At 40.3% G+C, this 26,057-nt stretch overlaps 1 protein-coding gene across 2 annotated transcripts in view; it reads left to right on the top strand.

Moving 5' to 3' along the window:
- The window catches only part of DYRK1A (dual specificity tyrosine phosphorylation regulated kinase 1A), an 89,612-nt gene that overhangs the window by 2,929 nt on the left and 60,626 nt on the right, over window positions 1-26,057 (top strand). The gene's annotated exons all lie outside the window — the stretch shown is intronic.

The raw sequence follows: 26,057 nt of genomic DNA, 5'->3' as shown, positions 1-26,057 counted from the left end.
ATGTTCTTGAGAAGGAATTGAAGACTGGTATATATTTAGTCTTCCTGTAGTAATTTTTGATGCCATTTGGACAACTACTTCCCAAAGTGAAGTCAAAATCTTTCCTGGTATCTTTGTTTTATGGGAGCATGGGAGACTTGTATAACTTCTGAAATCCTTTTGTAAATAGATCCTGTTGTTGTAGAATAGGATTATTTACAGAGAACTGCTACTTTTGTCTTCATAACTGAATACAATAGATTATTTGTTAAGTTACTTTACAATTCCATCTCTTTTCCTTTTTCAGTAAGAGTTTAAGGAACTTTTTTTTTTTTTAAATGTGTAATAACTTTTCTGCTAATCAGACTCAAGTCTGATTAGTCAGACTTCTTTTTTGCTCTAAGACCGAAATAATACAAAAGCCTTTCTGAGCAAATGTTTTTCTTGTAAACTTAAGACTGGGGGAAAAAGTCAACAAGGCTTTGCAAAGAGGAATACTCTCCTTTCTCACCTCTGGATCCTTCAAGAGGAAAGTTGTGGGAGCTATAGTCTACTGAAGTTTAAAAACACTGGGAAAAAAACCCACCACCTTTGTGATAACTAGAAACAATTGTTCCTTCTAGAAAGACACATTCTGTATGTACAGTTACATAGTACCCTCTCTTGGAGGTGACACAATATACCCATAGAATTGCAGTGACCTAATCATTAGTTGCTCGTAACAGTTTGATATCCATAGATTAATCTTTTTCCTTTATGTGGAAGGGAGATAAAATTCTGGTTTCATTTCTGTTTTATCTAAGCATATATTAAAAAATAGCTCAATTGCTTTTGCCAGTACAAATGTATTCTTTTTTTACTTTAGTGCATACATACCCCAGCTTTACTAGAACTTTAGCTCCATTTCCTCTAGTACTCATATTTTTATGAGTCTGGTCCAATATCTGTAGGTGCTTAATTATGGCTTGCTTGCCTGAGAGCATGGATCACAAAATCAGCCCCTTCCCTTCCCTTCCCTTCCCTTCCCTTCCCTTCCCTTCCCTTCCCTTCCCTTCCCTTCCCTTCCCTTCCCTTCCCTTCCCTTCCCTTCCCTTCCCTTCCCTTCCCTTCCCTTCCCTTCCCTTCCCTTCCCTTCCCTTCCCTTCCCTTCCCTTCCCTTCCCTTCCCTTCCCTTCCCTTCCCTTCCCTTCCCTTCCCTTCCCTTCCCTTCCCTTCCCTTCCCTTCCCTTCCCTTCCCTTCCCTTCCCTTCCCTTCCCTTCCCTTCCCTTCCCTTCCCTTCCCTTCCCTTCCCTTCCCCTGTTGATAAGGATGGAGGTGGGGAGCCCCAACATGAAGCACAGTGATGTTATCACATCCTCATTCATTCCCAAGTGTCCTGTCCCTGTGATTTACAGGAGAGCACCAACTGAAGGGCCAGGCAGCTGCAGCAGACAGTTCCCAGTCAGCTTAGCCCAAGTCCCTGCAGTATGAATACCCTGGAGCCTCTGAAGTCTGGGCAGTGGCTATTTCAGTTAGCTTGTGTTGCAGACATAATCAGTTTAATTTCTTCTCCGATTTTAGCATTTCTTAAGTTTGAAAGCAGTGAAAACGCTTCAGTAATTAAAATAGCATAAGCTAGCACTTATTCAGAAACTTACTCCTTTCAAAGTTTCTAGGATCTGTAGCCCTAAGTACCTGAAAGTGAAACTGTAAATGAAAGTGAAATCAGCTCAGCTAAGTGCCACTGTTTGTTCCAGCTGTGAGAAACCAAGCTTTCAATTTAGGTATTACATAAAGTTCCAAAGCTTTCCAGTTTTCTTTTTTCTTTTTCCCAGAAACAAATAAAGACAAACTGTGATTTGAGTCAGTTAAAGGAAAGGTTAATAAAGTAGTAATACGTCTACATGTTGAGTAGTTTCCTCTTTCTCTTCAATAACTGTTTGGACAGTGAAATAAGAGAGCAATGGACGTGTACAAATTGCTTTCTGATGGCAGAGTTATTCTTTCAAAACAGAGTTGAAAAAACTCAGAGTGAATTTTGAGTTACTCAAAAAACCAAGCTAGTAGAATGGCTGGTTGGCACAACCATCGTTAAACGTATTTTCGTGATTAAATCCAAGGTGCCCGCAAAAGTTTTAAATCCTAGTGACCCAAGAACCTATTGTTCATCAGTTTTTTTGCTTCCTGGCTTCGAACACATGCAGCTAGCATTTTTGTGCATTTGAAATCCTGTTTACCTCGATGCGCTCAAATCCTCGGCGGTGTCACTGTGAGCTGCGTAAATTACTAACAGCTTCTCATGTGCTTTGCCAGTGGATGTGGTGCTGAGGAGCCAGCCGGAGCACAGCACAGCACATCCACTTGCTTTACAGAGGGAACAGCTTAAACTGAAGGAAGGGGTAAGAAGAAGAAGAGTCCTGTCAGGTAGGGAAGTTAAAGTGTCACTGCTTACTCAGATCTTTGTTTCCCTGAGCACTGTGGATTTCCTTACGCTGACTTCTGGTCAGTCCGTCCAGGTGTAGTTGCAGCTCTTTTGGGTACTTAGAAATACATAACCATATATATACACACACAGTTTTACAGGATGTATAAATGAAATACATCTAGGGTATGTGTTTGATTATAGACAGATAAAATTTTAATATACTCTTGCAAAATCCAGTTAATATGGAAAGCTCAATGAGCTCTCCTTGAGCATGTCTGATTCTGGTTTCTTTCCTGTTATTCTTTCTTTTTTTTTTTCTAATTTGTGGATAAGCAGGCATTAATTTACTGGTATGCCAAAAATTGCAAGTTAGTGTTTGAAATCCATTGATGTCTTTGTTGATGTTACAAGAGGTGATTGTTGCTTGAAGATCTCGGCAGTTTCCCTTTCTGTAGAAGTTACTCATAAGTCCGAGAAATACTGGATCATACTTGTGAAATAACACAGCTGAATATATATTTTTGCACTCTGATCAGACGCTCAGTTTAGAATGCGGTGTTCCAGTTTTTAGGGTGACTTTCCTGTCAATGTCATCGTGTGCCTTCAGAAGCTGAGATTTTTATGGCAGGCCTTGCGCAGGCCTGCAAGTGTTGAACATCAGCGTGATGGTATATCTGTCCGTGTCTTCCCACCAAAATCACATTTTTGCTCAAGTCAAGTTCCGCGTGTGCTGAGGCTCCAAACTTACACTGCATTTTTCTTGCCCCCAGATCAGAAGCACTAGGAGGGGTCAGGTAACTCTGCAGTTACTACAGCTTCACACTGATTGACCCTCACGTCTCCTCAAACTTTCCCCGATGGTTTATTATTTTTAATATAGCCTGCATCTTACAAGCTTAGTTTCTAAGTGAATTAATGTCTTCTGTGAACTATGTCTACTAGAGACAGCATCATAAATGATTCATTTATGTTGAAGGCTGAGTGGAAAAAGTCTATGTGATACTGTGTTAAAAATTATAGTTGAAGGTTGTATCATAGTTAAAAGTTGTTTGGTCTTGCGTTGTACTACTTGGAGACCTTAGCTGGGATCTGATTTCCATTTTATGCACTGTACAGCGTGAAGTAAATATTATTTCTTTCTTAATTTGATGTAATGACTTTGAGATGCGTACCCCTTCATTCCTAATGCTCTCTTGTGCAGCATGTTGTTATGGCGCTGTGCAAAGGTGTGCACTTGTGGTTTGTTCGCTTTTCCTTCAGGTGAATAAGAGGCTGGGAGTGGTTGTAATTTGTTAGTCAGCTGTTGTACAAAAGTTTAATGATAGAAGGGCGAACGTTTAATAATGTGGAGGTGTGAGTGGAAATCATTAACAATATCTGATGTCCTTACAAGAGGATTTCTCTCCTGGCTTTGTAGGGTTTGTTAAGTGATATTTTCACCTGTGTCTTTGACACAGTGTGCAGTCATGACTTGCAGTTCACAGTGTCCATATGACTCTACTTTCAGTCTTTTTGCCCATCAAAACCCTCATTTACATATCTCTGTGGAGTTAAATCAGCCAGTCATGTTCACAGCATGGTCATTGTATAACTCCATAGGCCTAGTGTGAAACCCTGAGAAATAGTTACACATGTGGAAACGTTGTTGGAATAGAAATACTTAGCTGCTTTACCTTAGTGGTTAATGGTAACGTTGAAAACTTGTTTTCATGCTTAAACCAAGACCAGCTTTGCTTCATGCAATAAAGACTTCTGCAATGCTTTTTTTTTTTCTTTTTTCTTCTTTTTTTTTTTTTTTCATATAAGCAGTCATTAGATTTGGAGTGCCCCTTTCCTTAAGGCGATTTGCATACTACCACTCTTGCAGCAAACTGAACTAAAGAATTTTGCTGAAATATTTGTGAGTTATAAGAAATTCATAAAGGAAGGAGAACTTACTGACATCTGTATGCAAGTCAGAGCTGTGTTTGTCAAAGGTTTTCTGTTATAAAGTATAAGTCCAACCCACTCCCCATCCCGGTTATAATGCAAGGAAGTAGTTGTGTACCTGAGTGAGGGCAGTTATGGCATTCTGGCTCTCTGCTAGATGTTCTTAGCGAGCATCCAGTTATTTCAAGACGTGGAAAAATAAGTTTAACATTTAGTTCACAAGGTTCAAGCATTGTGTTTGGAAATCACTCTTTCTGCTGCGTAATTTGCAGAAATATTTTTTCTCTAAGTGAGCTGAGCTATTTTAAAGTGTTTGTTTCAGCTTAGCTACTGTTCCAATGGGGTTGAAATAAAAAGGTAAAGTGTATACAGTCATAAAAGGGAATATTGATCTCCATGTTTCATATCTGGAGGAAAGGGTAGTATGTATGTGATAAACTCCCATTTTTAAGAGGTCTTCTGAAACTCTGGCACTGTATCCACATGGTGCTTTGCCTTTAGCAACATCAGGATGATCAGTGATCTATGATTTTTGTCTGATTTGTGTGCATGCAGACTGTTTGTAGGGTGTGGGATTTTAATGTAGTAGTTGATAGAAGGAAAAAACTTTAAAACTTCCTAGATTCTTATTTAAGAAGCATCTAAGGAGAAAAAGGAGAATCTAAATTGGAATAATCCCTGTTACTAAACATTTTCCTAGTAGTTAGAAGTTGATAGAAGACTTGTGTTCTAAAACTTATGAGCTCTTGGTGTGTGTGTGTGTATATATATATATATATATCTATCTTCACGCTGTCCAATGTAATAAAGATTATTTTGAATTCTAACAACAAAAAAAAATCACAATCTTTTCTTTTTCTTTCTTAATGAATTTTTTACATCAGGAAAATGTTTTGCTTGAAATTACCAATTTTTTTTCCACTGTGAAAATGATTTCCTTGTCCTTAGTTTACATTTGTTCCCTTTTAGTGTGTATTTCTAAAATCTCTTATGAAAGGGAGTGGACTCAATTGACCTTCTCTATGCCACTCATCATTTTAGGTATCTTTGTGATAACTTTTTTTTTTCTTTGAAAGTGTCCTCCTAGGCATACATACCTGAAATGGTGTTTTGTCATGCTATTGGCCTCGCTCTCTTTTTGTAAGATTTTGAGTCTTCTAGTTCTTACTAAACTTCATCGAGATGTGAGAACATGCAATTATTTCAACACAAGAGCTTGGATATAAGTTGAAGAGTTTAACCTTTAGACTTCCATATGTGAAAACTTTGCCCTTGGTATCTTCTGATACAGGATTCTTCATGTGCTTTGCTTTCGCTCTTTCTCAGCATTACTACTACTATTTTTTAAATCTTAATCTTTGTATGTCTGAGGAAAATTTAGTTCGTAAAGCAACCTGAGATCGGTGATATGAGGTGAGACAGAAGTGTAAGCGTACAGTGGGCTCAGGATACAATTTCTAAGCTACGTGTTACTCGCTGTACATATTCTAGAAACTCTGAGCTCCCAACTTGACAGTGCCTTTTTATTTGTACACTAGAGGAAACAGGTACTCACTGTATTCCATGTGTTGTAATTAGGGTCCTTCTCCTTACGCTGTAATCATGTATACCTCCGTGGAGTTGTCTTTGAGTCAGTTATTTCCATGAAAATTCCCAAATTAAGTCAAGCACCCAGCGACAAAAATGGGAAGATTCTCTTGCTTTTAGTGTGTTGGCTCTGTGTCCTAGTGGAGGTCTGAACTTTATTGTGCAGTAAATATAATTGTGGTTGTAACAGGATTTTTGCTTCAGTCATGGTATGGAATGGGTAGTGCTCAGAAAAGAAGCATCTCTTCAGATGTAGTTTTCTGGTGTTGTTTTTAGGTATAGGTTGATGATAACTGCATGCTGTCCAGACTTTGCACTTAGTGTGGGGTTTGTGACTTTCTCATAATCTCGAGCATGGATCAGAGTCTAGCAAGTGCTAACAGATTCTTTTAGCATCTTGTGAAAGCAATGTTTTTCAGTGATTAGACTTCAGAATTCACAGAATCATCTACGTTGGAAGAGGTCTCCAAGATCACACAGTCCAACCTCTGACCTAACACTAACAAGTCCTCCACTAAACCACATCACTGAGCTCTACATCTAAAGCACAAGGAAAGTAATACTAGAACTGGTACTAGAAACCCCTTTCAAATTATTATTTTGTGTCTTCCTTATTGGCAACCTTTTTTAGGGGTGACAGTAGGGGTTCGGTGACTTTGGGCATTTTGTATAGCACTTCTTGTTGCTTTCCAGACACAAAGCAGTTTTTGCCTCATTACCAGGAGGTGAATACCTGCTTAGGTAAGATACTTTTCAGCGAGGGAAATGAAAGGCAAAAAAGGTAAAGTGACTTGCCCTGAGTTATACAGTGACACAAAGGGTGGAGCTGAGGCTGAGGGGTTTAGGCATCTTATGCCTTAGTAGCAGGATGCAAGTATTTACAGTTGCATCTGACTTGAGTTTATATTCCGAGTGCCTTGTAACTCAGAGAAGCAGTCTCTTAAGGTTGGAGAGTGACTCAGCATATCCAGATAGTGGTCTGCACATGGAACTTAGGATCTGTGTGGAAATTCGAGGGAATTTGAGTTAAAACTCATTTTTATCCCAAAGGGAGTCTGTCTTTTTTTTTTTTTTTTTCCTCTTACAGTCTTTTGCCCCATTTGATAACATCCTTCAATTTCTGAAAGCACTGGTGGAATATTTTGATAAATAGTATCGTTTACTGTATAGCTGCCATTTACTGTGTAGCTTTGTTTTCTGTGTGCCATCCTCCTAATGTACATCTGTTCGATGAATAAAATAGCATTTGACTGTGGAAGATTGTGTTGCAAACTGTGAGACAGAATTGTATATCTAGCCCACCTTAATTTAAACATTTCCTAGCTTCTTAGTCTTTGATTTTATGTCATTTACAAAACTTTTTTCGTACAGAAAGAGAAGTATATGGTATTCATACAATTTGTATAATTGAAACATCTCCTTCTTCTTAGTACACCTCGGTTACCTGAGCTATCAGGTTAACTCCAGCATTTGGCAGGACTGATTTCTCAATCTTGTGGGTCAGCCACTTGAGAGCAAGGAGTTTGGAGAACAGCGGGTTACCCGTGCAGACGTATACCGGTTGTGTAAACCACACTCCTGTGTGCTTTGGTTTGGTTGGCTTTCATGAGGCGAAGTTGGCTAAGTTTCTACGACGTGACTTCCCCAGAAATAATCTGTGCTCCAGTTTCAGCTGGTCAGACTTGTCGGTAGTAGTGACACAGAAGAGAAGCAAATTGACAGAAGCCGATGGGAGAAGACTGAAGCTACTGGTCTTCTGGTGCTAGACCTTTGTAAATTTGGGAGGAATTTGGAAAGATTTCATTACGTCTTTTTATCCAGAACAATACCATCTTCCAGCATGAGACAAGGCAGTAGGCCGGTATGTAGTTTCGGTGCTGAGAGAGTGCTGCAGGGCAGCACAGCAAAGAACGGCACGTTCAGAGGAAAACACGAGCAACGTTGATTCTCTTCACGCTTTCATCATACCTTGCTCTCCCAAGAACTATACCTGTACCAAACTTGAAGTAATAGGTAAAGGAGCAAAATTACAAAAAGCACCACTCTTATTTTAACATTTCATTGACCAGGGCTGTGGGACATGAGCAGTATTTAAATCTGATGGCGTTGTTTGTGTTGTTTTTACTGCGTCAGTGTTAGCAAACTGATTGGAAGTTCGTGCTGCAATATGTACAGCCACTGAAGCACTTTGGGTTGGATTATTGAGAGAGTTATTCTAAGGCAAAGTGTGCAACAAGCAGTTCTTTGAAGGCAATTACAGCTTAAGCAGTTCCCCTTCTCTTCAGATTCTGGCTGCTTGTTCCCACCTGCTTTGTGTTGGCACAGCTGTTTGTAAGACCAACCAGTGAATCAGACTTGGAAACTGAGTTGGCTGAAATACATAATTTTATATATATAACATTTGGGTGTGTGTGGGGGTGGAGAATCGGGTTACTTTTCAGCCAGATCGGTTCCTAGACCTGGTATACTGTGCTGCTGCTGAGACATTTGACAAGATAATGGAATGGGCTGTGTGGGTGGACAGGAGCAGGGTGCCTGGAAGAGGCCAGGGTTGGTTAACTGGCTCTGAGAGCTCTGTTACTTAATGGAGAACATCATTCGGAGGAATTTTTGCCACCCCTCCTGTAGTAAATCACTGCAGTGACAGACAGACAGACGCACACATGCACACTGCAGCCCTCCCCGCCCCCTCTTCCCTCGCTCTGTGCCTCTCAGAGTTTGGCTTGCTATCTCCAGCTTCCGCGCTCCTTCCCTCCCTCTCTCCTGCTGCCCTCTGACGCTCTCCGGCTCGCCTGCGCTCTGACACGCACAAAATCTGCCCGACAGCCTGACTCAAGAGCAAATTCTCTCTCTCCTGCTTGCCCTCTTGATACACCTCTGGTTTCTTGCACTCTTCTTGCTTGTGTCCATCTGCTGGGTCTTCCTCACTCTCACTTACTCCTTTTCTCTTCTAACTGGTGCTTATGCCCTTACTGTCTCGCATCCTTTTTTAGTGCTTGCTCTCTCAAGCTCCTCTTTTCTTCCTTCCTTGCTCAATCTTTCGGTCACTCAGTGTTTTCTCATACTTGATCTTTCTCACATTTTCTCACTTTCTCTTTTTCTCTCCCTCCTTGAGAGAACAACACTTCTGAGAGGAAAAACTGCTTCAACTTCTAGGGAAGACAACCTCTTAAGAAACCCCAAATTTTTATTTATTATTTATTTTTTCCAAACTTTACCATTAAAACAACACGATATATAGATTTCTTCTCAATTTTGTGCTCTTCTAAAATTTGAACTTAAATTCTGTATTGCCATAAGGCAGATACGGGCACACAAAATATAGATAGTTACTACTTGGACAAATGGAAAGATGAATTAGAGTTTCTGAAGTTAATGTTCTAATGAAAGGTATTTTTCTGTCTTTGTAGGATGTGAACATAGTTTATTGATAGCAAAGGGAAACTGCAGAGCAGAAAAGTTCTTATTTATTTATTTATTGGCTCTGCTGTACAGAGGAGACACGAAAAATGTTTCTCCTAATATTATCAACACGGGCTGGTTATGTTAAAACAAACAAATAGAAAAACAAAAAATGTTGAAAATTCCATGCTTGCTTGTCCTCTTAAAAGTGACCAGAGCTGCTGGGATTATGTTCTTGTTTCATTTCTGTGCATTCATATAGGTAATATTTTTGTTGCACTTATTTACATTTTGTTGATAACCATTTACCTGTTAGTTGGGGAAGTACTGCGAGTGTTGATTCCTTATATCAGAGGTGAAATTTCATCTACAGTTTAGTAATCCAAAGGTACTTCAAATAAAAACGTGGAAGATCATATAGTTGCTCTTCTAATAGGGAGGACAAATGTTGCATTTTTTGCGTGGCTTTTTTTCTCCTCCCATCTCCTTTGGTTCTCTAAGCCCTTGGGTGAACTGGAGCCAGGAGTACCTGAAAGCTGTAGTATGCACGGCGTGCTTTCTCCACACACAACCTGATGAACATCATCTTAACTTTTGCATTGTTACATGAGGGAGCACTAAAACATACCACTCCCTGAGCTTGCAGATTTTTGTTTTGTTAGGGCAGCTGCTCTAAGTCAGGTTATAAAGCAGCCTGCTATCAGGATATACATGCTAATAAGCAAACACTACTCTGGATTACAATAGCTGCCTTTGCAAATGTTCATTTGCTTCCTACTTGGTTGGTAAATAAAAGTATTACTCATAAATGTTATATCACTTCAGTGACTTGCCTGATTTTTTTTTAATCCCATCCACCTTCTGTTCTGCTTTCGGTCTTGTTCTAGTCTTCTTTTAAGTAAACTTTGTTCCTTGTACTTGTTCTATGTGCTTTTTTTCATGAGTGAAGATATTCAGCGGTAAACAGTGTGGTGTTGCTCAATTTCTAGGAGCAGTTGAGGCCTCTCAGTCAAATAAAGATTTAGATACTTCAAAGTTTAGAGAACGTCTTCCCCCTCCCTTATTCATCAATCCATTGTATTTCTCATAAATTTTTCATTATTCTGCATTTCAAAGCTGCCCACTTTGGCTACCTTTGTACTTTAGGATGTCATCTGTTTCCCTCTCAGGAAAGTGAGGAAGACCACTCAGTGTTTTCACACTGTCTGTGGCAGATGTCATCTGTACAGGTTAGCGTGTCTCTTGCTTTTTCATGGAAAACCGAGGCACCATGAAGTTCTCCATGCTTTCTAGTAAGTCCAGTAGGAACCTAACATGAAGTTGTCTTGAGAAAGAGCCTCTCTGAGCAAAAGAGGAAGGTTAGGCCTTGGCTGCTAGATCCGCGTAGGAATGCATCTGAACAACTCCTGAATGTCAGTTGTGTACGTGGTGTTACGAATGGGGAAAGAGTTCTCTTTCATGACCATCTTGACAGCCCTGTTTTCATATTGGGTATTTCTCTTTTGCCTTGCACTGGAAACTGCTGTATGAAGGGCTGCAGAAGTGAGTCTGTGAGGCTGCAACTCGTCCCTTTGGTGCACCTGATGTGAGCTCTCACTCTGTTGCTCCTCTCTTTTGCTATGCCCCTCTGATTTCATACGTTGCTCAGAAATACGGTGTTCTTAAGGACACCTCTTGGCATCATCCATGTAGTGTGTCAGGTCACACTCGTGACCTTTTAGTTGGGCTTTTTCATGAAATGAAAAAAAAGAGCAGCTCTGTATCAAAAGCTATCTTTTTACAGCAGTTCTTTTAAAAAGCACAGCACATGGCTACATGAAACACACCAGTTCAGTAACATTAGTAGACAATTAGGGAAAAATTCTGTTTGAAAAGCGGCTTTGTTTTGGAGTCTTTCCATCTAGCAGGCTATTCTTGGTAGCCTGCAAGGACTTCAGTCAGACAGTAAAGATTTTCTTTCCTTTATATTTCCTGGATACCTCAGACATGGTGATCTTGAGTACTGTTTGGAGGTCTGTGAGGTCAGGATTTCAAAGCCTTTTGTTTTTTATTTATTTTTATTTTTTTTGTCCTCATTTCCTTCCTGCAACCCACCTTATTAAAATCATTTTAGGAATTTTTATCGGGTAAAAGCACCGCAGTAAACCGAGCTCCCCTGGACAGAACCCTAGCATCTTCTGATGCTGGTGGGGAGACTATTAAATAATCAGAAAGATGCATTATCTTTGCATGTCTTTTAGCATTACTTAAATGGATAATTTTGTCGGTGTTAGTGCCATGTCTGCTTCTTGAACAACTGACAGATAACTTGCATTTGAAGAGCATTAGCTTGATTAGTTTATGCCCAGCATTTGGATGCTGGAATTGCTGGAGTTCATATAAACAATCCCAAAGTTTCAACTTCTTCCCTTTAGCCTTTGGATTTCATAAAACCCCGGTTAGACAAGATTCTTCTGAAAGGCTTCTATGAGAGTTTTTCTCCTAGAGGGAATACATCTTGATGAGAGATGCATTTTAGACTTCTTTCTTACGACTGCTATCAGAGAACATTCAAAAATGAATTCCGTACACCTCCTTCATAGTGACTGCCCTCGGAAGGGGATTCAAAACATTAGCTCAAGTTAGCAGGCTAAGCTTGGTCTCTACATTCAGGACCGTAAGTTCAACAGTTATTGAAAAAAGAAAAAGTGGAAAAAAAAAAAAAAAAAGAGTTCTTCTGAGTTCTTTAAAGCCTTTAGGGTATCAAAATGTGGCAGATTTCTTCAAATAATTTAGCATTGTGCCTGTGTGTGAAACCTAGTAAGCGGACCTGAATGAAGTTGGTTTTCTTTTTGGTCAATCAGTGTTAGAGCTGATAGAGGTTTGGGAAAGGAAGGAGTGTGTCAGAATGCTGTCCCCCTTCTTTTTCTCTTTTGTAGCAGGAAATGTTGAGATTTGTTTAACGATCGTGCGCTCCTTCATCCTTGGTTTTAACCTTTTGCTGTTACGCGAGTGAAAGCAAACTCACGTTTGTTGTGGGCTGTGTTTGTGTGCCGGTGACACAAGGTGTAACCTGTTGCCAACCTTACAGCGAAGTCTCTGCAACCTTTTGTTCGATTCATAAAACACTTTCCACACTAGAAAGTCCTCGGTTTTGATATCGATAGGCAGGAAATAATACAGGTTTATACAATTTTAGTGGTGATTGGCAATTCATTTCACTTGATGAAAGCATGTCATGGTTTCCTGGTCTTTGAAGGCTCTTGAGTGACTAGATCTTTTTTGTGGGCTATTCCGTACCTTCACCAAAGGGGGAAGGCTTGGTGAGGAATGACTGCCTGAAAGTCTAAGAAAGCTGGATTACATTATGATGAGTGTGCTCTGAGCTTAGTGATATTTTTTTTTTTTTAATAGAAGACATAACAGTGATTTCTATCTGGCCCAGCAAACATGCTGGAGTCTCTGATGAGCTACCTGCAACCATATTTTATAGGGACATAGAGCTACCATGCGTATTAGATGAAATTTCTATTCAGTGTGATGATAAACGTACCCCAGTAAAGCTGTTGCTGGTTGCTGTGTGCCCACTGTCTGTGCTGGCTTCTCTCCCTGTGTGTGCGTGCAGCCCCATCCACGTGTTTATATGACTTGAATAGGGTGTTTGAATTCTTCCTAATGACTCATAATGCCATTTAAAACGCTCCAGACTTCTGCTGCCTACAACCTGTGCAGCACGGCATATCTCGGGATGTATCAAGATTACGCTTAATGGCAGGGATGGAGGCTAGCAACACAGTAAAGCAAGACCTCAGAGTTTAAAATCTGAAAAATAAGTATTTTGATTTCATCACAAGAATACATGAAAATTTACTGAAGTTTAATTCATCTCCTTCTTCAATGAGAGTTTTCTAGGTCACTGGTTCCTTAACTGGGGAATAAGGCCATGGTAAATGAGCTACAGATGGAACTTAAAACCATGTTGCATTGTGTTAAGTTAAAAAAAAATTGTTGGCATGATTAGTATTTTCTTAAAAAAAAATAAAATAAAATAAAACTTTGAGGCTGACAGTGGTCTGTATTCTAATAAATGTGGGCTGTAGTTCTGGAGTGAATGATGTGAGGTAAAAGTGGAATCATTTATTTATTCATCTTTATTTATTCATTGCGGTGAAGGAACAAAGAGGGGAAAACCCATTTGTGCAGTTTTTTGCTGATCTACTTAGCCTCGTCTTTACCGTAGTTTCGGAGCGCCTCGTGATGCTGTGTGCATCGGAGATTACCTCACGAGCGTGATCCAAGAGTTACAGTAATTTCCTACTTCAAAGGCGGCTTACGAGACGGAGAGGAATTAAGCTCCATCCTCTGACGGGCTTGGGGCTGTCATCGTGGCAACACCTACCTCGTCGGTGCCTGGGTGTTGCAGGGGAAGCAGCAGTCAGAAATCAGGGTAGGTTTTGTGACCCAGCAGGTTTGCCAGCAGCCAAAATCAGATGACAAGGGACTGTCCCCGTCCGCTTTCTCCCTTGGCTGTACATTTTTTTAAGTTCTCTTTCTTGGTGCTTTGGCTTTACTTTTCTGTGCGGGGCCAGCTTAAGAAGCAAAGTACAAAAGGCTAATGATATACATAAAAGGTAAAATCGTTACTGCCAGTTTAGCTACCTAACCTGTTTCATCAGGAGGTGGAAGAGCGCCAGAAGATGAGCCTTGCCTGTGACTCGGGCCTTTCTGTACAGCAGGAGCCCCGAGCCTGGTCAGCCTGTGTAGCCATATGCTTAGCGTGGAGGTGTGTAATGGGACACAAACTGAGCTAGCATCTTTCTGGCAAAAAAAGTGCCTGACAGAGATGTGAACAGTATTTGGTTGGGTTGTTGAGTTAACTCGTTTTGCCATATATTCAGTGTGAAAACTGAAGCTTTGCCCAGGAAAGGGGCAGAACTCTGCACCTGGGGAAAAGGGAGCGGGGCTGTCCTTCCTGGTGGTGGCAGCCTGTCAGAGTGTAAGGCAGGACTTCACCTGTAGATCCAGCATCGTGCCCTAAGCACTCAGTGCTTTAAATGTTTTTCAGAATGGAGTTTTAATAGCTCTTACACTTCTTGGGGAAACTGTCCAAGCCATCCCTGGAGGATATCCCTTCTAAATTAAGAGGTATTTTGTAGATTGTACTCTTCTGTAAGATGCTTATGACAGATTCAGAGTTCTTTATTCTGGAATTAGGCATGTGAATTATTTTTAGAAAGCTGTGGAAATTTGTTTTAAGCAGGTCCAGAGGGAGCTGGGAGTACCATCATTTCCATCACTTAGACCTCAGCTGGTAGAGCATGGGAGTGAGCTATAAATGAGCCCCCATTCAGTGTCTTCCTCAGGTGAAGTGAATCCAAACTTGTTCCTGACGTGCAGTGAGAATATGTCGATCACCTGGCCTTTCACATGTTCTTGGAGACTGCCCACAAGTCCCACTTAATTGGTACAAAAGAGAATCAAAGAATCACAGGACAGGGGAAGAAAAGGAAACACGACTCTCCAATCCAGCGATCAGTGCGCTTACCTTAAAGGAAGAGGAAGAAGAACGGTTCGGGGTTTAGTCAGTGCTTATGCCTTTTACAGGAAGTGGCTCCTGGGTAATGTTTTGTTTTCTCAATGCAGACACTATGTGAGTTACGCAAACGTGGGGCAACCACCAAGTCAGGAGTGCTGAGTGATATGCAAATAAGACGTAGGGAGTGTGGGAGCGCGTAGATGGGACATCGAGCAGTCTGCAGCAGTGGGGTAATTTTCAACTCACTCTTCAGTTATTTCTGAAAGAGCTTTAACACTAATTTTTATAATGAAGTTGATTTCCTGAAGGACTTATTCTGATAAATTGTGTATTTACATTTGTTAACTCAGAAAAGAAAAGTACCCCATGATGTTCTTTGAAATGCATTTGAGTGCAGTTCATAAGGAATAATGGCGTTGTGCTCTCGTTCGAGGTGTCCTGAACTCTGAAAGCAGTGCTTTTCTGCAGCTCCTCCAACCTGAGGTCTCATAAGATGATAGAAATAATGTTCCCTATGCGATTGCAGCAATAATCCACGGCAGAAGCATTTTTGCTTCAGAATTCAGATACCTCCTTTACTGCTGCATTGGTCAAACTGAGTTAGGATTTAAGGCATGCTGTAGAAGTCTTTGCGTATGTAGGCTAGACCACTGAGAGCTGAATAGTAAGGATGCCGGATTTTACTGTGATGAACGTTTTTTTTTTGTTCATTTTGCTGTCAGAGGAGTTTGTAGTTGGCAGGCCTGATTAAATTTATTTCTTCAAATTTATTTATGTAGACTATTATGACAGACACGAACTATATATAGAAGAGCCTGTAAGCATTTCCCTTGTGTTCCAGAAGCAGAGGTGGGGTCTGTAACTAGTGATATCAAACCAGATGTGAGCTGTGGTCTTCGAGGTGCTTCGTGGCAGTTTGGCAAGAATTATCTGACGTACGCGACTTAGGCTGCTCTTTATTTCTCCTGGATTGTATTTGTAGCCTATACAGAGAGTTTTATTATAGGTGTCTAAGGTTTGTGAGCCCTCTACTTTTGCTTTTTAGTCGACAAACTTGTTTGGTTTAGATAATGAGCTATTTAGGCAAGGATCTCCATTTAATTGTGTGTCACACAGCGCCTAAGACGATGAAGTTCTCCCTCCGTAAGTAGAATACCCCACTTTCTCTTTCAGCACAGTGCTAGAGCGTGGCTGCCTCACTTCCAACACCAAGTACTTGGATTTGGGGTCCTGACTTCGGAGCTGTCAGGCTCAAAGGTCCAGGCAGCAGAGACCATACAAAAACACAAATGAAGTTCTCCCTGACCAGGTGGTAGCACGCAGAATGTAAATGCACTCCTGTTTGCACGTGCTGAAGAAAAAAGTTAAGTTTTTATTTACTGGGGAGACTTTTAAGGTGAAAGTTAAACTCGGGCTGTGGTGTTGTGCAGAGCTAGCAGGAAACTGATAGCAAAAGGTGAATATTTTACATCATGCTGAATTGCGGAGGTGACTCAACGAGGCTGGGGAAGGTGCCAGAGATGGGCCTGCACTGAATGGCAGCAGGCAGGGAGGGCAGTGGGGGGAACACAGCAGCCAAATCTAAATCAGCTTTGGCTTTTGGGCAACTGCAGCTCGAGAATTCTTATTTTAATGAAGTAACTTAGTTTATTCATCATCATATTTGAATGCATCTGGTTATCATAGAGCCTGACCTTGACCACTGTAAATTTACTTTAAAAGCTGGTGAACTTCATATGAACCGCTATTTGAAAGCATATTGAAGATGATTTTTAAACATGGTGTGTCTGTACTGGCATGTCTGGTAAAAGCTGAAACCTGGTTTTTGGTTTCCAAGTTAGAGAGAGCTGGAAGAGCAGTCATGGTACCTGTAGTTTTGGAAAGAAGCAGTTTCATCTCTTTTTCTTTTAAACAATGTAACTTCTCTTTTACATCCGAATTTAGGGAACCGGTTACTTTGTTGATATCCTAAAATCCTGGAGGTAATCCTAAAATTCCCTTCCAGCATCTTTTGACATTGATTGATCTAATTAAAAGGCAAATCTGAGTTCTGTAAGCGAATGTAAGTTGTGGTTAAGTCCCTGTTTGTACATTTGCACCTTTGTGTGAGTTAATTGAGGAGAAAGGCAGAAGGGCTATTCCGTATTTCACTTCAGTATTGTTCTTGGGGTCTGTAGAAATAGCAATAATGTGTTGAAATTTTGAGTTGTGCAAAAAGGGAAAAAGGACATCCTTCCCTTTAGAAGAATATGTTAGAGTTACTTTTAGGAACAGCCATTTGTGAGCCAGAACCACTTTTGTTGCTGCTGCCAGCCTCTTAAATCAGCCCCTGCTCCCCTTGTGGAGCAGCAGCATCTGCCCTGTTTCTGAGGTGCCGAGTTTAACAATTGTAATAATAAGGTGAAGGTTGTGAACTTGCCTGCATAAAAATCACCACCTGATGATAAGATGGACCATGTCTTGTTTGTTACCTTGAGAGAAGGAAATAAGAAATAAAAAAGAGAAAGTTAAGAGCTGAGGCCATCCTCTGTCTAATTTCAGGCTTCTTAAATAGTTGTACTGCAAATGTGTTCGCTTTAATCATTCTCCTAGTCACTGGCCAGTTTGTCCTCAGACTCATGTTGTGGCTGAAGCCTTGTCAGGAAGATGCAAGATTTGGGTACCTTGTTGGTTAATTTTTAAATGCTAGAAATATTTTTTTTTTTTTTTTTTTTTGAAAAAGTTTACATTGAGTTCTGCAGCACTTCCAGGGTGAGGAAAATGTGTTTATAACTGAATAAATCTTTCTTTACATGTTCCTTTTAGATGCATTGGATCAGAAATGTACCTGAACAATTACTGAGGAGGAAAAAAAATAATCTAAGTGTATGAAGTCTGACAGATGCATTAAGGAAAATGGAGATGTTTGAGAACAGAATACTTTCATTTGGTTTCTTTGGATACAAGGCAGAAGTAGACAAGTGTCAGTTTTCAAGCTATGATTTAGGCTGAAAGAGTTAAATGATTTGTTGTATTAGAGTAGAAAGTTTATCAGCAGTAATTCTTCATTATCACTTTTCTTATCAGGAGTGTACATGCCCTGGCAGAAGATACAGGGATTCGGGGGTAAAGTCTGCTTTAAGACCCAGGCATATGGCTCACATATGACTAGAGAGCACCTAGCTGTGTGTATGCGTCTTCTGTCTAAATCTCTGAGATAATGAAGGGCAAAATTAGATTGTGGCACTGCAGCTGTCAATGGGAGCTGTCCTCTGGGGATCAGTTAAGCAGCAGTTACTCCGTGGTGTGTTTGGAGAGGTTGAAAAGTACTAGAGAAGGCACACAAACCAGTATGTTGTTCCAACAAGCCACTTATCAGCCGTATAAATAAGTACTATTTGCAGAGCTAACCGGCAGTTTACAGGTAGCTGTTGTTTTGTTTTAATTTCAAAAACTATAGGTGTGCGTATTGCTATGTAGTAAAGCAATTCAGAAGCTTTCAAGATAAAAATATTACTGTATCAGGGCAACCAGCATCTTGGTTGTTATAAATATACTTGAAATATGTAACTACAGATTGCCTTTGAACTAAGGTGGGAAACTATCTGCTGGAGAAATAGTCTTCCTTCATTTAGACATGCCATAGAAGCTGTACAGGTGATTTCCTAGGGATCTGTGTAAGTATATAAAGTATTTTTGCAACAGAGTTTGTTGTGGTCTGAGTCAGATTTTATAGTAATTATTCTAAGAAATTACTTTAACAGAAGGGTCAGAAACAATGTTGATTAAAACAAGATAATGACCTATGAATTAGTTAATTTCCATTTCCTGTTACATGTACCTTGCGGCTTGATAGGGAATTTGTCATGCTGCAGGGCAGAATTAGAAAGGAAAAAGAAATTAAAACAAGGAAACAGCAATTACAGCAAAACCCAGTAACATCTGAATTCATTAGGTATGGGTCACTTAGAAAGCTGGACTCCATTGACTTGAATGTGTCCTGGTGTTTTGTTTAAAGCCCTGCTGGCCATACTGTACGGCTCAGGTGTCCGTTTTATTTTCTCCTGTATCTTGGAGTTCTTTTTTTTTTTTTTATAGTTTTTTAATATCAGTTTAATGGCAAACTTTTGGAGAGGAACTGTTGTCTGCACCTGTTGAAAAATATGGTTTTATGTGATTAAAAATTTTATGTGATTAAAAATCACATAAAGGCATTGCAGTAAATCTGATCTGTACATGCAGCGAGGAACAACCACCCTTCCCTCACGTTCCTGTGGCCATGCAGAGTGCGTGCATGTGGCATCTGTACGTATGTGTGCTGTGGGTCTGAGCCCTTGCAGGTTTTGAGGGGTAAAAGCATTTCAGTACACATCACTTGCCTGGAAAGCACTGCAAATGCTGTCCCAGCTCTAGGATAAATAGGTTGAAGTAGCTGCACTCCTGTCTTGCCAAGTCCCTGAGAAGTAGGTGGTCTGTTTTGTAGATAAAAGGGCAGGAGAGGATGGAAATAATAGTTAAGGATCACTAAATGGGAAGAATAGGAAGCTGTATGTAACAGGTAGGTTGGAGTAAAGATCTGTAAATTGAGTGGTTTGCCACTTTCTGTGGATGTATTAGTTATTCCTTTAATTCTTTCTTTGCATACTGGCATTATGGCTGGAAGAAAGAAAGAAAAAAAAAAAAAAAGAAAAGTAGGAAGGTTACACTGTCTTGAGACTTCTTAGATTGAAAGCTCTAAACTGATGGATGGCAATACGTAGTGGCATACGTGTTGCTTCACATTTCTGAAGTTCTTTTCGCAACCACGAGGAGCAGAAACAGCTCACTTCATTTACAGAAGACTATGTTTTTGGGGACATCAACGGAAAAATCTCTGCGCTGAAAAGCATTCACAATGATGAGAGCAAATTAAACTGGATAAACTAGTTTAGGGTCCTCATAGATAATCTACTTTGAAATATGACTTTACTCACATGAGTCTGTTTATTTCATGTGCTACATATTAAAAAAGGCTCCATTTCTAAAAGAAATTAATTTAATCTTTGCACATAAGATGCCATCGTTTAAGGAAGTTATAGTTAGGAAGCATGTTAACATGAGAAAGAAAGTACTTGGTTATAACAGCTCAGTGACATCAAACCTTTGTGGATATTGCAGGGGATGGATGGGCAGCTCCTGCTGTAGCATCTCCCTGCTTCTGTTGGATGAGGGAGCGCAAAGGAAGTAAGTAGAGTGGTCTGACTTTGCTGCTCTAAACCAGGTAAAACTTAACCATGTCCATTTTGCTTAACGCTGTTATATAGGTGGAAACAAAGCAGTTCCCCACTGTGGCTCCTTGTATCGTCAGTATTGTGAAAAACATTTTAAGTTTGTACTTCCAAAAGTTAATGTTTGAAGTCAGAGAGAAAAGAAATAAACATATGCAAGTTATCTAAAAAAAAAAAAAATCTGATGTATTTTAACTTTATATTAGCTTGTGTTTTTAATCTTATTTTTTTTTTCCCCTCTTATACTGTATCACTTTAATGCTCCCTAAAACCATAGGCTTGATTCCACAGACAGCGTGAACAACCAGATTTTTAAAAAACAGTTCCCGAGTTGTCTGGCTGTATGGGTCGAGTATCATCAGCTCAAGGAAAAGAGCACATCTTTTAGAAGGGAGAGTTAGGTGTTCCTATTCATAAAGAGGCCAGGTTTAAAAAAGTGTGTGTCATAAATCGGGTGTTTTGGAGATCCAGGTTGCACCCTGAGGTCTCACCTCCTTAAGGCTGGTGCGACACCGTTCTGGGTCTGTCTGCAGTGACACGAGGTGCACCTCTGTCCCTAGGACTTTGACAGCATCACTGGCTGAGGGAGCCCCTTTGTGTCCCGGCTGTTTGTCCGTGCCTCCAGGCTGCTCCTTCAGTTTCGCTGCATGCCCGTAGCGATGCAGGTGAGAGAACTGGCACGGGTTAAACACGGGGGGCGTCTTTTCTCCTGCTCCCTAGGGTTCCCCACCCGGATCAGCTCCCCAGCGCGGGTTGCGGGGCGGCTCTGTCATAGTAGCACTGTCTCAGCCAAGCAGGTCGCAGCAGAAAGGATACGGGCTGCTTAAGCGGTGCTGCTGCCGAGAAGAAATTCTTGCTGAAGTGCAACTGTAGTTCTGCCTTTGCCAGATCCGAATTTGGGTGAGAAACTCTGTGATTTCAGCAAAGCTGTTTGCACATGCTTTCACACTTAAAGGATAGGGCTTCTTGCATCACATGGTATAAATTTAGCATAAGAGTGAAACCAGCCATTCACAGTATTTTCTTTTTTAGAGGAACTAGTGCTGTTTGGAGCACTGAGAATCACAATTTGACAGTATACAAGAATAAGGATGGTAGGGTATGTTTTGTTTTAGATGTAATTGTTTCTTAAGTGTCTCGCAAATGTTGATCTAGAAGCTAACGCAGTCTTCTCGTTTAGCAGTGTATATTTAAACCCCTTTGGTAGTGAAAAGGATAACACAAGCTCTTAGGATGAATGGTGTGTTAGTGAAGTTTAATATAAACTAAGTTTTGATAGGTGCCTTCTTGTACTGGCTGGAGAGCCAGCCATGTACAAAAATGCCCTTATCCCATAACTTTAATGTTCCACGTCTGAAGTAGGGGTTAAACGAGCAAGTGAAGGTGACTGTACTTGTGGTCCTGTTGGATATACTAATGAAACCGAGGACAGGTGACTGTAAAACTGCAGGAGTTTATTGGGTTTATATGCTGAAGCCATATGTACTTTTAATTGTGTATGTTACTTTGTGTGATTGAACGTGAGGAGTTGTACTGAGCTCTGTGTAATACTTCAGATATATGAAGCCTGATATGCAACAATATAAGAGAAAGGAAAAAAAAAATGACATCACATCTGTTTATCCTAAGTAAAGAGAAGCAGTAAATACTACTGCATGTTATTATTTTTTTTTTTTTTAAGTTAACATTTTAAAGATAACAGAAGATAGCTTCTTAACTGAGGATCTGAATTGCTGTCCGGAGCACTGGAGATAGCATTTAAACCGCGCTGTTTATACTTCAGAAATGTACAGCAACTAAATTGTGTTACCATAGCTATCCTGCAGTTGCTCTTAATTGACTGGATTTCACAGCATGGCTGAGGCTGGCAGGGACCCCTGGAGGCCACCTGCTCCAAGCCCTGCCCAAGCAGGGCCACCCAGCGCAGCCTCCTGGGCTGCACTCTGTGCCCTAAATCACCTGTGTGTCTGTATACCCAAACAGGCAGGGTGTTACCACTACAGTAACAAAAAACGGGGGATGTGCAAACTCCAGAACAGCAGTTCTGGAGCTCCTCAACTGTGCGTCTCTGGGAACTTGTCCTAAAAGTTGACAACAACTAGCTAAATTCCCTCTGGGATTTATTTATTTATTAGAATTCCATTAGTATTAGTTTTAGTTCACGTTTTATTGTGCAGTATTTTAAATAATGTACCAAATCTGTTTGGTGAACCTTTTCCCCTGTATGTCTTGTGTTCAGCAGCATCATTTATTGTTTGTGGGTTTCAAGAGCACGCTGTTGAGATGCAGACTAGCAAAAGCTTAAGAAATTGTTATTTTAGTGCTTTATGTATGTCTCTCTCCATTGTATTCCAGCATATTAACCATCTCAAGGTAATCATTTCAACATAATGGCATATAGTTCAGGATAATTTCACCAGTAAATAAATAAATATTTGTGCATCTCAGCAAGTATTTATATTTTATGTTGCTAGCAACAGGCTTGCATTTGCTGAAGGTCAGTGACCTGAATTATGTTCGTCTCAGACAACAGTGGGTGTCAGAGATTTCTCAAGTAATACTCATGAAGTACCAGAGAAGTTACAAAATAGCCTTTCATAGAGGAAGAAGGAACTTCCTGAACTTGGCTGGCATTAGCACAATCTCCCAATTCTTCACTAAAGGTTTCATGTAGAATTTTATAATGCAGTGATACCAAATAAGGACAACTAATCTCTCTAGGAAGTGTTTTAATTAGTAAAATATAAAAAGTAAAACCCTGCCCAGCAGACTTATCTTTTAATTCAAGCTCTTAGGTGTTCTGTTATTGATGTTCTGAAAACTGTCATTTCAAAAGACTGCTTCATAGATGGATGCTGGAAATGAAACCAAGATTGTAGTGAAAACGTGACCCTTTTAAAAAAGGTGTTTATGGTTGTTGCTTTTAACACTTTGTTCCACCCAGTGCAAGGATGCAATCTTTGAATTGTAGATGCTTTAAATTAATATCTATTATATAAACTAGATATTCAACACATTATATGACTTACCTACGTTTTTAGGTTTATGAAATAATGAAGTTTAAGAAAGCCCAACTTGCTGCTCTGCTCTGCTGCTCTTAGATTCAGCTGAACTGGATTCCTGTTGTGTTCATATGTTATAAAATTGTCCCCATTTGCAAAAACTCACGATCTAATTTGATATCCAGGCAAACACACAAAAAAAAAAAAAAAAAAAAAAAAGAGAAATGGGGAAGGATGATGACACCTCTCTAGAGAGAAGTTAATAATGGTTTTTGCGCTTAATTGTTAGGTTTTTATATGTATGTCTGCTCTGAAACCAGCTTTAGTTTACAGTGAACCTCATGGCAAGTGAGTTGGCTATTAAGTGTCTCCAGTGAAGGAGAGAATGCTGTTGAGGAATACGGTGGGATAATGCACACATCCTCAAAAGGCTAATGGAGAAACTCAGCCTCTGGTGTGAGGAAAAGTTAGGGACAGGTGAAAGCTTGGTGTTTTTCATAGTCACCATCTTTACAATATGGAGTACGATCTGGGATAAAATATGCCTGCTCAGCACCTTCTGTTAATTTAACTAAATATTTTGTAGTAAAGTTCAACTCTACACTTGAAATTATTCATGAATGTGGAATTGCTTTGAGTAGGAGGGTAATCCCATTATCTATACCTTGAAGAGTTCAGAGGAGCGTTGTGTAGGTAAGGGCAGACGAAGAGCAGAAAGCAGCTGTAATTAAAACAGGAAGCGAAAGCTTGAAGTACAGTTTTAGCATGGTAGCTTCATACGCAATTGATTTCTAAGAACTCTCTCTTCATTTAAATAAACTACTTCAGTTATTCTTTTGCTTGCTGTACAACTTCCAATAATTTTCTTTTCAACACCTTAGTCATCTCTTCCTCTCCTTCTTTAATCCCAGTTCACTTCTGTTAGGTACCAGTCAGTAGATCAAGCTGGGTTCTTGAAGCCCAGTAAATGTTGTTACTGAGGGGATCCATTTCTTTTCTGGTAGTGACCTTGCAGATTGTGTGATGAGCAGGATTTGTTCTTTGTTCTACATCATCAGTTTATCATCTAAAATGGGCAGCCCTTTTTATGGGCTGTGTAAAGGGCATTTCAGTTTTAAGAAGTCAGCAAAGCAGAGGCATGATAGAAGGCAGTTTAAATGTGTTGCCCCTGCAGCTATTATGTGGTTTGACCGTGTCTATTTCAAAAAGAAAAAAATAGTTTAAAATGTTACCCTTTTGTGTTATCTGTGCTATTGGTACAGTCATAGAAACTCATTATCTTTGGTTTGGGATGGTGTTTTTAAATTATTATTATTTTTTTATATCATGGGTCCCTTCGTAGAACACAGCACTACGACAGGCACCCACCTGCCTCTCTGCTTCCACAGTACTTGTCCAGTTCTTCAGGCTGTGGTAGTTGTCCCACTGATGGAAGAAATGCCTTGGTTTGTGATGGGCATGTTCTGCTGGGTAGCTATGAGGTGGGTGGGTGTACAGATTCCCTGTTAATGAGCTGTTAATGTCTTCAGTTACATCAGCAGCTCTTCCTTACTGCCTGTAGCTCTAACTTAATCTTCTCCATTCAAAAATGATTCAGGTCTCTGTGTGATACCTTTCAGTTTGGTTTCTCCTTTTTTTTATACCTTTGTCAATCCTTTGCAAGGCGGATACTTTTCAGAGTTGGTATTATAAGTGATCTTAAAAGCAGTCGAGGTTAATTTACAATCAGCATAAGGCAGAGCCTCCCAGATGGATGAAGTTGGTTCACTGCTGTGACAAAATAAGCTGTGTGTGAAGTTTGGTAGCTACAGCATGAAATTCTGTTTGCTGGATGGCACATTGTTATTAAATGGCTTCTTTTTCTTATATTTCAGAATAGAAAGAATATGCAGTCTGTTTGCCTGGGACAGCACTGTGCTGAATGTTGCTGGAGTTGCCGTGGGTTTGGTACAGCACTAGGCTGTTGGAAAGCACTGGAGATGTGCTGATGTTTGGAGCTTACCATGCCTGTTGCAGGACTGGCAGAAGTCTGTATGAATGCTCTACAATCTCTACTGGCTGAAAATCAGCTGGGTTTTGGACAAACTATGTTTGTTGATAGTTTGAACTACACTGACACTACTGAAACTGGCCTTGTGCTGAGGTGAATGAGAAGGAATCCTCTCTGTATTTGAGCTGCAAGGTGGTAGAGACAAAACAGTGATGTTTCCAGGCCTCGCAGCTGCTCCTGGAAAGGCTTTCTCCAATACTAGTTTCTACAGATACCGCAGTTTAAAAAAAAAAAAAAAAATCTTGGCTAGGGAGAGCTTTCAAAAATGGCAATACAGATCTTTGGCTGTGAGACATCAGTGCAGGCTGGACATACCTAGCACTTAAGGATTTTTGCTGTTTGTTTAAACCTGGTGACTGTTTAGTGTACAGAAGAGCTTGGTCTTCCTTCCTCTCTTCTTGTTCTTGAGTGTAGGTAGGTGACTGCTCAGCTTAGCTGGACTAAGCTTAGTGCAAGCCACTCTCAGCATCTGTTTGTGTGGTGTATACGTTTAGCATAAGTACCAGGATGAGTTTTTTTTTTTTTTTTTTTATCCAAACTGAAGCAATTTAGGCATGTAAGCACCTAGTTTGTAGGATCCTGTGTAGCCTTAGACAGTACTCATCAGCCTTGCCAAGGTCATGGCCACTGAGGGTATGGCACTGACGTTGGAGGTGTCTGTGGAATTTCATTAGTGAAAAACTAAGGCTGTTGGTGTGTGATGGGGGGTGGCCAGATCTTGTTTGCTCCCTCCCTCTTTTGGAGGCATGACAGCAAGAATTTACCTGCTCATAAAATAACAACCCACTGCAGCATGTACTGCTGTATGTATCGAAGAAGTAATTTGTACTGGCTTACCCCCGCCCGCTTTTGTGTGTGTGTCACTTCTGTGGCATGGTGGCAGAACTGGTAGCTGGGCTTAGGGTAGGTGCAGTGCTTACACAGTTATTGTTGGTTAAGAAA

Source organism: Aythya marila (genome assembly GCF_965140915.1).
Source record: "Aythya marila genome assembly, chromosome: 1".
NCBI lineage: Eukaryota > Metazoa > Chordata > Aves > Anseriformes > Anatidae > Aythya > Aythya marila.
Note: the sequence above shows the minus strand (reverse complement) of the source record. Positions and strands in the feature narration are given on the sequence as shown.